This window comes from Periplaneta americana, chromosome 12, assembly GCF_040183065.1.
Source record: "Periplaneta americana isolate PAMFEO1 chromosome 12, P.americana_PAMFEO1_priV1, whole genome shotgun sequence".
In the NCBI taxonomy this organism is placed as follows: Eukaryota; Metazoa; Arthropoda; class Insecta; order Blattodea; family Blattidae; genus Periplaneta; species Periplaneta americana.
Window position 1 is genome coordinate 89,451,623 of NC_091128.1, and position 13,116 is coordinate 89,464,738.

Sequence of the window (13,116 nt, forward strand, 5' to 3'; positions counted from 1 at the left end):
AGATATCACCACATGTAGTAAAATCACGATCCTATGTACTGAATGACTTCTTTACTCACCGTACTTTACCTTAATGTTGGAAGGTTATTCTAAATAGTTTCAATAATAATGAGAAATGTATTGCTATGTTCTATTCTTTTATTCCTTTACATTATTAGTATTAGCATTAATAGGTTACTAGACGTAAATATACAACAAAGTATAGTATATAATATTCAAGAATCAAATCTGTTCCAAGACCAATTAAATTATTGTCACTTCACTTCAAAGATTCCAGCGTACATATACTGTACTTCCTAAAGGTAGATAAATTAATAACCAATTGACTTTTGGTTGGAATTCGAATGAACTTCTGATTATCTTTTGAAATTAGTAAGGAAATGGATAATACAACTATGCTAAAACTGAAATAATAATAAATCAACTTACAAAAATAATTTTGGTCCTTAAAAGCCATAAGTAATTTCACTTCTAGATACCTTTTTAAAGATTTCATTTGTTTGTAAATTGCTTAATAATGCTACACTTACACTTATTATTTCTGCAACTCCACGTCTGTCATTGAAAAAAATGTATGATACATAACTGTGAAGTCTCTTTTTGGCTCTTGTGTCCTAAATTTAAATAAGAAAAAACAAATGATTCAAGAAATGTGAGCTGGTGAAAATTAAATACTCAATTAATAAAATAATTACTACCAAAAGAGTATTTTATTAATTCTATACAAAAGATGGATTACACAGAACAGATGGCCAGAAATCATAGATTTATACACAACATACAGCATGAAACGATCATCAAAAAATGCTTTTTGTACACAATAACATCTTTCAAACGAAGTGAAATAGCCAATAAGTTCAATAAATATTATGCTAATAAGTAATAACTATAATTAATAATTATCTACAAGCTGTAAAAGGGAATAAAATAGTATATTGTTGAAATTTGGGGGTTATGGTTTATTACGTGTATTTATAATTTTAATTACTTTTTCTACATTTAATTATATTTTAATTTCTATTAGATTAGTTGGTGGTGTGGTTGTTAGTTTTATCTGTGTACGTCAGACTATTAAGGAAAAACAAAGAAATATTAAATCTACTATCTACTTTATATAACAATATTTAATCAAGAACTGAATATTACTATTAATTTAATAACATAAGACCCAAAACATCTCCAAGTCCAGACAATACACATGCTGATTTTCTTAAACATGTTGGCAAACAAGCAAACTCACTACTTTTATCTTGTAATCTCATCTAAAATACAATATCTGTCTGGAGAAAATCTATCATAACATCAATTTTGAAAAGCAGTTATTCAACTAATATCTTTTCGAGTTATCGACAGATACCACTTACTAGTATGATAGCCAAAATTATGGAAGAGATGATTTCATAGATTGAATTCGTTCCTGGAATCTAGTAACTAACTTTCATTTTACTGGGTTGACTTTAGAGAATTGCATTCAACAAATGGACAGATTTTAAATTTTAGTCAAGATATTAAAGATATTTTAAACAGAAAACAAAACAACTTAACAATTTTAATTTATTTTCAAGGATCATATGGCTCTGTAGATATAAATCACTTAAGAAATTGCAAACTTAGGGTGTCCATGATAAAGTGTTACACTGGGTCAGTGACTTGATTATTTGATTCATTGTCACAAATATGTAAATAGAGACAGATTCATCTGGGCTTCCCACATTGTTGTTTTCAGGAATACATTTTCCAATATTGATGTCGATGGTCTAACTAAAGAAATAGATCTTATGATAATCTCATCATTTGCAGATAATATGGTTGTCTAGAACAAAAAATCACAGTCCACAAATATTAATAAACTGAGCCAAAATCCCAACAGACTTTTTGACTCTACTTGGAGAACTCAAACTTGCTCAATCAAGGGAAACTTTACTAATAAAACACAATCCCAAGTTATTTCAAAATGAATAGTATATAAGTTAACTTTAACAGATGATGTTAAGAAATGTGATACTTCTCCAGACATTTTAAAAATCATTAGAAACGATAAATGATCTGGTCAGTGAGTGACTACATACAGTATTTTTTATAGATGGATCCTGTTTACCAAGCCATAGATGTAGTGGTGTTATAGTACAATACCAGTATATTCCCTTTTACAGGGAATTATATTCAAACACTTGTTTGCCCCATTTTAACCGTGACAACGCTTTTTAGCTATTCAAACATTCTGGTTATTGTATTGTGTTTGTGTTTAGTGAAAGATTTTAGATAAGGGCGCAAATAGCCATAGTAGCTGACGCGCCCTTTTTAAACGCCACTAACTAACTAACTAACTAACTAACTTCAAACACTGACTAATTTTGATAGTGAAAATTTAGATACACTTTTAAGCTTACAAAATCTCCAGTATCGACTTCATACATCTGAGAAGGCTGTCATACTATCAGATTCAAAATCAGATGTTCTTGCTGCAGTAATGGACGTAACAGCATGAAATCTCAATATTTTACAGTGTTTTAATATTTTAAGCAAAATGGTCGAATTACATCGACGACTGGTACTTCCGTGGATCCATGAACTTTACGGAGTGGGAGGTAATGAGGTAGCTGAAAGGTAGCAAAATTACTGTAAGGTTATCTATACCTGCATCTTACCACACTGTTAAAAGAATAACAAGATCAGAACATGACAATGTGGTAACAAAAATCGGAATGATTCTAAAGCAAATGAAAAAATTGCAATAGGCCATCCGGCGTCTGCTCCACGATGGAGGAAAATCCTCAGAAGAAACCAACTAATCAGACCAAATGGGGGATCCAAACTACCCTCGAGTGCAGCTCTGAATTTGCAGGCCAACGAGTCTACCGACTAAGCTACATTGGTGGCTCCACTAAAAATATGAAGTACATGGCACTCAGATTATTAAATTGACAAACCTAAACAATTATTCATCAGTTAAGCTATAAAATATAATACATAGCAAGCAAGTTAATTCAATTTAAAAGTATAAACAATTCAATCAGTTGAAATATACAGAAACTGATAATAAATATCATGCAAATTACTTCACATTACAAGCATAAACAATTCATCACTTGTGGTATACAGCCTACTATTTAATTTACAGCACATACAATTCATCAGTTAAGCTATAGACCTACAGTCTACTATTCAATTTACAGCATATATAATTCATCAATTAAGCGAAACAAAAATATAGTACAATACATAGTAAAAATAATACACCTAATTTAATAACTGAACTTCTATGAAAATCTACAGTGGCAGTACTCATATTATCACAGGCCATGATTGTCTCAAATATTTACAAAGAACTGATATTTCAGAATCTCCCCATGCCATTTCTGAAATCTCAATGAAGATATGGATCATTGTCTTGACTGTTTAACTTTACACAGCTTTCAATCATCTGGTTAAATATTGGAGTGCAAGATAACAAATGACATCAACTGCTGAACACTTGGTATCAATCAACCAACAACTTCATTACATTAAAGGGGAAAAAAAACTGAAAGAATTAATTGTATATAGACACAACACATAAGACAAGGCCGCTTCAGAACAGTAATTGGCAAGGCTCTGTTGTTTTAGGATTCTTATGTAGATTCAATTTCACCTGAAAGAAAAAAGTAGCATCTATAAGTAGTAGTAGTAGTAGTAGTAGTAGTAGTAGTAGTAGTAAAGATAATAATAATAATGACTGTAAAGTATGGAAATTAATATTGCAATGTAATATCAAAAGGTGATTTCACACCATCAACTCTTATCATTTAGTACAACAAATCTATTATATTCAGTTGCAATCACCAGTAGCTGTTCTTTCCTCCATTTTGTTGTTGGCTGATTTTTCACAAGTCTGCTATGATATGCAGCACTATCCATGACAATAACGCATTGCCCTAATGTTCTCAGGTCAACAACTGTGTTTGCACCCACTTCTCAACTACAGGGCTATTCATAGCACTATGGTTGTCCTGACTTTTCTTTCAATTGCATGAAAAAATTAAATCAGCACCTGCAATAAAAATTATACCTGGGCAAATAATTACGTCACATGAATTCACAGCATTTAAATAAAGAAAATAAAACATAACATAACATGACATGACATGAGATCCTCTTTGGTGAAAGGCTTTCCCACGTTTTTATTTAGTCACCAATTTTTATATTTTTGTACCCTGATTAAAAAAATTACTCTTGCCAAATTTATGTAAAATATAAATCAATATAACTTACCGGGTATAAATCCACCTTTCGTTCCGGCATCTAATCTGCCACCCTCATTTGTTGGTCTATGAATAACACCATTCATGTCACTGGAAACTTCACCTGGTTTATTTCATGAATAAGTGGGTGATCATACTTAAAAAAACAGAGAGAGAAAAGCAATTCACATTGACACTCTAAGAGACACAAAAATTTTAAAGACAGGAAAACCGTTCAAGAATTTTATAACTAACCTCTAGTTATAATATGAAACTAATTAATTGCAAAACATGTTGTTCCCACCTGAATTCATTACTAGTAGCCTATATTAATTGCAATTTCATATTCCACATAAGTGTTAATCTATTTGTTAGTAAAAAATTCAATCACTCAATGTCTCACAATACATTGAAATTTACCATTCATAAAAATCCAAGTCTCATCCAAGAATACTACGGGTTTAGGGTTCTCACGCTCCACATTTCTTATATATTCTCTTAAAAACGAATAACATCACTTTCTCATACATGTGTATAAGGATCCCCTTTGCTCCATAGAAATTTCATCTCTTTCAAAATTTTTTTCACCGATGATAAGGATACTCTAAATAAATATGTTTCATAATCATCATTCATATGTTCCAGAACTTTTGCTGCTGTTAGTACTTCCCCTGTAACAGTAAATGAAAATTATGCCATATTTTTATACATATGACTAATATCAGAATTACATTGCATAAATCAACACAATAATTCCTGTAACTTCCCTACCTTTATGTAACTTGTCATAAATAAATCTCGCAATTGCATCTTTCGTAAAATCATCAGCATCAGTCACTGGATGTTTACGTAGTCTATGTTTTCCTGGTGTCACGAGTGGGGTCCCCTTGTGTGAATTTATCACTTTCGTGGCTGTAGTTAAGCCAAGCTGTAATAACAAACAATAACATAATACTTCTAAAAATTGTTATATCATAAAATTCATGCATAATACCAACATTTACAGCTATATGAATAGAAAATGATCAACATGTTAGGTTGGGTCTACGATAGGTTTAAGTAGGCTAATATTTAGGTAATTCTCCAGAAAAGCTACACCAAAGAAGGCATAATTTTATTTTGTTTAATTGATTTCTGTGATATTTACATAGTGATGAACACGTGGTTTTAGTGCACAGCCACAAATACTTTCAGCACAAAAATCCTTTGACACTTACCTGTATATTCTAATTCATTGTTGTAGTCCCTCCCTCAAACTTGTTACTAATTACCAATATAACATGCGAGAGGTCCAGGACGAAGAGAAATGGTTAGTTTCCCAGTAGTGCGTCCTCGTCCTCTCGAGTGTTATATCTTAACAAGTACTTTGGGTGGGGTAGCTTTTCTGAAGAAACACCATATTTAATATTACTTAGACCAGTCATGAATAAATTATTCAGCCAGAGTCAACGTTCCTATGCTTTATAGAGTATGTTATATAGTTATTATATAAAACTGAATTATTTTTAAGCACCATAACAGGCCAACATTCATGTAATATTTGCTGCAATATCAAGTTAATAATTACAATATGACTTGTATTTTCTTCGGCCGATGTGGCATGTAAATTGTGATCTGAACGGTTAATTTAATACCAAAAGAGAAAACTGGAAATTTACTTTCGTGCTGTTTGATTACTTGTTCGTCTAATTTGTAAATGTATTTAAGGTATCACCTACTGCAGTATTACAGTATCTTAAATGTATTTAGTTTGGCAATATGAAAATCACTGACTTGATTAAACATTAGGCCTAGCTTAAAAATTTGTTTTGTTTGACCACAATCATGAAATTAATAGTGCAAACTCCTAAAACTGAATACCACTTTGAAATGTATGCTTAAGAATACTTACTCCTAATAATTGTCCTATTCTGGTTGTAATTGCTGTCTCCGTTAGCATAATTCCTTCTTCATTATCTTCTTTCTTCAACTCATTATACACGTGAACTACAGATTTCTGAAGCGTACTCTGAATGCCACACATTTTCTTCCTTGGAGGAGTCACTGCAACACTATTTCATTTTTTTGACATAGTAATAAAAATCTAAACACGAAAGAAATTCATTAAAATTTGAAATAATATTTCTATCCATTACCCACGTGCATTATCACGCCCAAGTATATTATATTCATTCGTACTTATCTGACTATTCTTGAATTATAACCACAACGCAACACATAACATAACTATTATGTATTAATATTAATACTAATATTAATTAATTATTAATAAGTTCGAATTTCACTATCTTCCAGTAACCGGCTGAGAAATCTAGTACAATTTTAATTTCATGGAACTCCAGTACCGGCAAATATTGTCGATATTTGCCTCAGCTGCCAACATACCGGTTACAAAATCACTACCATTTATAGTATTTGTCAGTATCGAAATTCGAAACGAAGTTGGCAAAAGAAAATTCAACCTTCAAACTAGAAAATCACCATAATCCACTAGCATTTGTAGTAATGGGGGAAAAATGGTTAGGTTTCACCCTTAGGGTATCAAGTTACCTGGTCTTCCCTATACTTTCAGTCAGTTTTGTGCATTAGACGGTCGCTTTCATAATTAACAGCTGTTGATTGCTTCCCAATATTACAACTGTCGCAACAGATTTTCAGTTTTCCACCATCCTTTTTGAATATGTTTTTGGATGGGCAGAGCATATTAAATAAAATATAATACAGTGTTAAAGAAAGTACATATTGTATTTTATTATTTTAATTCGAGTATAGACATTTCACTCAATCATTGGAATGTCCTTAAATCCCCTGCAAATTTTAAAGTGAAACGCCTATGCTCGAGAGCCAATTGGAATAAATACAGTATTACGGAAATTTCAACATCTGACGTCACTTTCTTAGCAGCGTATTCCGAATCTCACCGGTCCGGTGGCATCAATGACGTCACGTTGCAACGAAAATAAGGAACAAAACTGCTGGAAGAATCGATGCTGTCATGGCGACCGTGTAAGTGGTTATCTGTGCTACGCTAGCAAAATTTTGCGAAATTTTCGTTCTGCCATCTCGTTCAAAGAAAAGAGATACAAACAACTTATTTCTTGAACCAGTAGTAATAACTGGTCCGTTGACATGTTCGCTCATAAGCCATTAACATATTGTTTTTACGTTGTGCTCATTACAAACAATACAGCAGAACACACCGCCATGACACAACAGTGCACGATGTCATTCGTCTGCTAATTCCCGCCCTATACAAGAACCAATCAGATTCATTGATGGAGACTGCCACCACCTCTGCAAGTTGATGGCACCGGTGCGACACCGGTGGAGCATCAATGACGTCATAGGTGGAATTCGGAACACCGTGATGCCATCGGATTGCTCACCGGTGAGATTCGGAATACGCTCAATGACTATGAATTACGTCACACTATTCTAACGTTACTTGTTTTGTAACGGATCAGACGTCTGCATTGATATAGTATTTGCTAGAGGGGTAAACTTGCTTTCTTGCACGGATTATATTTCTTACGAGGGTTGTTTGTAAAGTTCATAGCCTAACATAGAAATTAAACTAGGATTATTCTGACACAATTATTTCTTAACATAATCCTCCTAAGATTTATATACTTGGTCCACCGGTGCTGCAGTGCTGCTATACCCTATTTGTACACAGATTCCTCAAGGTCTGTAAAAAAAGCCTTCTGCTGTTGCGATAACCTCTTCATTTGACGAAAATTTCTTCTCAGCCAACACAGTTTTGGGCTCTGGGAAATAAATAAGTCTTAGGGTTCGAGATCTGGTGAGTAAGAGGAGAATGGTACGGCAATAATTCGAATCGTAGTTCGCATAGTTTAGCAACCGCGATTGTAGACTATGAGCAAGTTGATTGTCCTGATGAAACAACTCTTTCTTCTTGGCCATATCGGGCATCTTCTCGCGAATTTTCCCTTTCAGTTGATGGAGGAAATTTTAATAATAATCTCCCGTTATTGTTATTACCTTTTATAGTCAATCGTGATTATCTCTTTAGAATTCCATAAACATGGACGCCATGATTTTCCCAGCCGATTGAACAGCTTTTGCTTTCTTTGGAGGCGGAGAATCACGGTGCTTCCATTGTTTCGACTTCTGTTTTGTCTCTGGTATGTAGTAGTGGATCCAGGTTTCATCAGTGGTGGTCACAAACGGTTTAAAAAAATCGGGCGTATTTTTCTCGAATCGAGCCAGACAATCCCTTGAAGTTTGACATCGGACATGCTTTTGTTCCAGAGTTAACAAACGCGGACCCCCATCTTGCGGAGGCCTTTGACATGTCCAAGGCATTGACTAAAATGTGGCGCACCCCTTCAGTTGAGATACGTAAACATAATTTCATCGGCACACACTTATGTTATAACCAGGGCTACGAAGTTCGTACGAAACTATATTTTCAGGTTGACTGCAGCCACGCATATAGATCACGCCGCTCTATTACTCTTGTTGTCTTCTATATGTACTACAATCTATTCACATGAACAACTCAAAAGTATATCCGAAAGTGTGGATGGATGACTTTAGTAACTACGAATACATTATAGCAGTATGTACAATACAGAAGCAGTTTCATTACATGCTAACGTGGAGTGGTTTTTAACATGGGAGAATTTAAATCTTCCAATCACACGAAGTTATTGGAGATTTATCCTTCGAAGAGGTGGAAAAATTCGAATATCTTGGAGAAAAAGTAACAAATATAAATGACACTCGGGAGAAAATTAAACGCAGAATAAATATATGGGAAATGCGTGTTATTATTCGGTTGGAAAGCTTTTGTCACCTAATCTGCTATCAAAAAGTCTGAAAGTTAGAATTTATAAAACAGTTATATTACCCATTGCTTTGTATGATTGTGAAACTTGGACTTTCACTTTGAGAGAGGAACAGAGATTAAGGGTGTTTGAGAATAAGGTTCTTAGAAAAATATTTGGGGCTAAGAGAGATGAAGTTACAGGAGAATGGAGAAAGTTGCACAACGCAGAACTGCACGCTTTGTATTCTTCATCTGACATAATTAGGAACATTAAATCCGGACGTTTGAGTTGGGCACGGCATGTAGCACGTATGGGCGAATCCAGAAATGCATATCGAGTGTTAGTTGGGAGACCCGAGGGGAAAAAAACCTTTGGAGAGGCGGAGACGTAGATGGGAGGATAATATTAAAATGGGTTTGAGGGAGGTGGAATATGATGATAGAGACTGGATTAATCTTGCACAGGATAGGGACCGATGGCGGGCTTATGTAAGGGCGGCAATGAACCTCCGGGTTCCTTAAAATCCATTTGTAAGTAAATAATCACACGAAATTGAATGCAATACTTCAAGGTTTACTGATAATCATATATCAAGAAATGGAGAAAAATTGTACTCGAAATGATGTAATGTGGAAATATAATCTACAAAACTAATATTAGTTCAGGGATACTGCTACTAAATTACTGTATAGAAATACATTCTTATACGAGTATATGTATTATATAGCATGGAATACCTTTCGTTGCATGGAAAATACAACAATAAAGAGAAACATTTTACTTCAAAATCTGATTCAAGTAGACTATAATAATTGTATTCTTTCTCGGCCTATGTATAATGTCGATATGTTTCAATATCCCGTACCGGTATAACAATTGCCTGCAGCAATCACTCTATTGCATTCAAGAAATAATTATAGAAATGACAGACGCCGCGAGATGTGGAAGAATAATAATTACGGTTCAAATATCCCCAGAAGTCGCAATGGTCATTAATGCAAAAATTAAAAGTATTCTTGAAAAGAATTATGGGTTTAATGTGATGTGCCATATACGAAATGCACTGTAAGATTCACAAAGCTATGTTTGTTCACTTACTTATACAATAAGGGATACTGTATCATATTTAAGATTTCCTGCTGTTACATCTTGTGATGAGAAGGAACATTTTCAGGCTGCAATTTTTTTTTTCAGAATATAGAAGAGTATCTCCTTTTGATAAGCTGAAAATGTAAATTATTATTAATTGTAACAGGACTAGATACATACAATTATGTATTTTGTTTGTTCTTATATGTATGGATAAATAATTTCATACTGAAAATTACGACGATTCTATTTGACAAATGTCTTTTTTTGTACAATATAATTTGTATAATTTGTTTCTTATTCTAAAGTACAAAGACAATTTGGTTACCACCCGATTGTATATGTTTGTTTTGCTGCTTTGTTGACAGTGAGAGCTGTTATGCTGTGAGTTTCAGTGATTGTTTCAATGTGATGAAGCAACCCATATTATGTGTTGAAATTCCCCTTTCTTTCTTTTCTTTTTATTTTTTTCCTTTGAAGTAACAAACAAGGCCAACAGAGAAGTTTATTTTGCACCACATTACCACTTAACCATTTATGTTGCCCATACCTGGATGCAATAGAAACTCGCGGTTTAAGATTATCTGTCAAAAAAATTGTCAGCGATGTCATAGGTATCTCGATAAGCTCTCTCTTTATTTAAAACTTCCTTTCTTTCAATATTATTTCTTCCCAAAAAGGACACTCTAACAATGAATTAACTACACCAGCATTATTTCTCGCATTTGTTTCTGTTTATATTTTCCGAAATACGGTACATAACAACTTTGGCCCAGATTCACTACTGTACTACGAAGTACAATAATACAACACCCTCGCTTAAGTCATAAACTAAGACAAAAGGGGAGAGAATAGTGTGGGTCTCTGCCTACTAAAGAGCTGGAATTTTTGTTATTTATTGCCTTTTTAGGAAGACAAGTCACCATTGCTATTCCCACCCCTCTCTACCCTTGAGGCCGGCCCATGGATGGGAGGAGTGAAACTTGACCAGACCACGAGGCCAGACGAATTGTGCCTCAGCTACAACGTTTTAAGCGCAAACTCAAAGCCCGCGAAAAGACACGAAATGCATAAACCAGACCCAGCACGAGCGATCCTGGCCTCAGGAACAAATTTTACTGCAAAATAGGTCTATATACATCACAAAGTTTTCAACTGCTTCTACAGCGATTCATATAACTATATAACTAATACATTATATAAAACACAAAATTTGATTTCAGTTAAGCCAAATGACTCAGGCTCGGCCTCACTTGTCTCAGTCAATCAGCCGCCACTGCATAGGCTTATGCGAAAAATATTCGACAAGGACTACTTAGTAACACATTTCCTTTCTGCCTCGGAATGTTCCATGAAATTGGGAAACAGTACACAACAAATGTCATACTATGCTTAATATTTTAGTTTCTGTCCTTCTAGTCTTCATTTTGAATTTCCTAAATACATGGTCTTTTCTCATTCTCGATCACAAACACCTCAACGTCAACTTTCTCTACATTCATATCATCCATTGAAAACAATCACAATGCGCAATGCACCACTACAAGTTAAACAATTGCAACAGTCAGTATTAAATACACATGTGATATTGACTGTGACTCAAGCAAACGTTACAGAGGGATTTTCTCGGGGTACTCCCGTTTCCCCCTATCATTCCACCACTCTCTCCACCTTCCCCTAATCTATCATCTCCAATAATAAAAAAAATTGATGGGGTGAATTTATGGGGGTAGTAGGGCTTACGGATTTTCGATGCTGATATAGGAAGGGAGCCGTATGCCTGGCTCTATCAGGGGCTCAGATAGGATGCCTATCTGTCAGCCGACGATGACAGGAAGGGCTTGAGGCTCCGGCCCCTGAGACTTATCAGGCTACTCGTCCGTGAAAAGGAACCTAGCTCCATTAGGGGCTGATGCAGAATGGCCCACCTGTCAGATTTGGACAATCGTCGCATATAGGCCTATAAACACACAAAGGTCCAAAGCACACCTAAGGTATCGAGTCCAACTCTCGTAAAAGCCAAGATATGGCGTCTGGACACTCGCCGCCAAACTGACGCGTCCGCTCGTGTGATTGATACAATATAATTCAATAGTCCATAGCAAATTTGCGGCCACTGTGCGGCGTTCGTTCCGCTATGGGCAACGTTCTGTTGCCGCAGACTGTCCGTCCTGTGTGAACTGCTACATTTAAATTAGTGAGGCATAGAAAATGGTGCGGTCGCCGCGCGTCTGCCGTTCCGCAGACTTTCCGCTGGTGTGAACCGAGCCTTACATTAAAAGTTTGTTGCAATTTAGAAGTCGAATAGCAAAATGCGATAAATGCCTTTATGGCTTAAACCCTGGACGTAATACATTTCGTATCAAATGTTTGTTTACCTCAGTATTTTTCTTATTTGGAATTCAGTATAGATATTTTCATACTGTGGTACAGATTTTCGCATGGACTAAACATGGCGTCCATTATGTTCTGACCCAAATTTTTTAACCCAAATATTCTGTACTCTTTGGTTTGATCATCTTTCACAACGAAGTGCATCCCTAGGGTGCATCCGAGGAAAAATGCATTGCCTACTGTATTTCGCAATTCGCAGTGGATTATGAGAGAATAAAGAGCTCAGGCATGACGATAAGAAGATAGAAACAATGTGTCTGTTCGCCATAATACAATGATATGATTATTCCTAGCGATAAGAATTATGAAACAATGAAAATAACCTGACTTTACTATCGTGTGGCTGAATTGCCATATACGTAGTTAAATAACAAGGTATCTTATCAATTTCGAAGAATAAAGGTCACGTTCCGAAAGGCGCATATTTGGTGTGACCATAAAATATAAAATCAACTGTTCAGCGCTATTTAAACTGACAATACTATACAGGCGCATTTTATGTGGTTACATGTTATATAAACAAAATGTATCGAACGAGACTTTTGTCTATTATCTGTAGAAGATTTTCATCTGATGGACAACTGGTAGTTATAATTATGAGTATTACATTTTGTAGTAGT

The 13,116-nt window shown here is 34.8% G+C and overlaps 1 long non-coding RNA gene across 2 annotated transcripts; it reads right to left on the reverse strand.

The window, feature by feature from the left end:
• Positions 1-323: 323 nt before the first annotated feature.
• Positions 324-5,806, reverse strand: LOC138710669 (uncharacterized). 2 transcript variants are annotated; one of them, XR_011335291.1, is made up of 5 exons: positions 4,992-5,806; positions 4,641-4,891; positions 4,252-4,377; positions 3,823-4,030; positions 324-3,631 (listed from the first exon to the last, which is right to left on the reverse strand). It is a non-coding gene; the product is annotated as an uncharacterized lncRNA (long non-coding RNA). The 2 variants fall into 2 exon arrangements; XR_011335290.1 differs by having other exon boundaries at positions 4,641-5,806.
• Between the last annotated feature and the right edge of the window lie 7,310 nt (positions 5,807-13,116).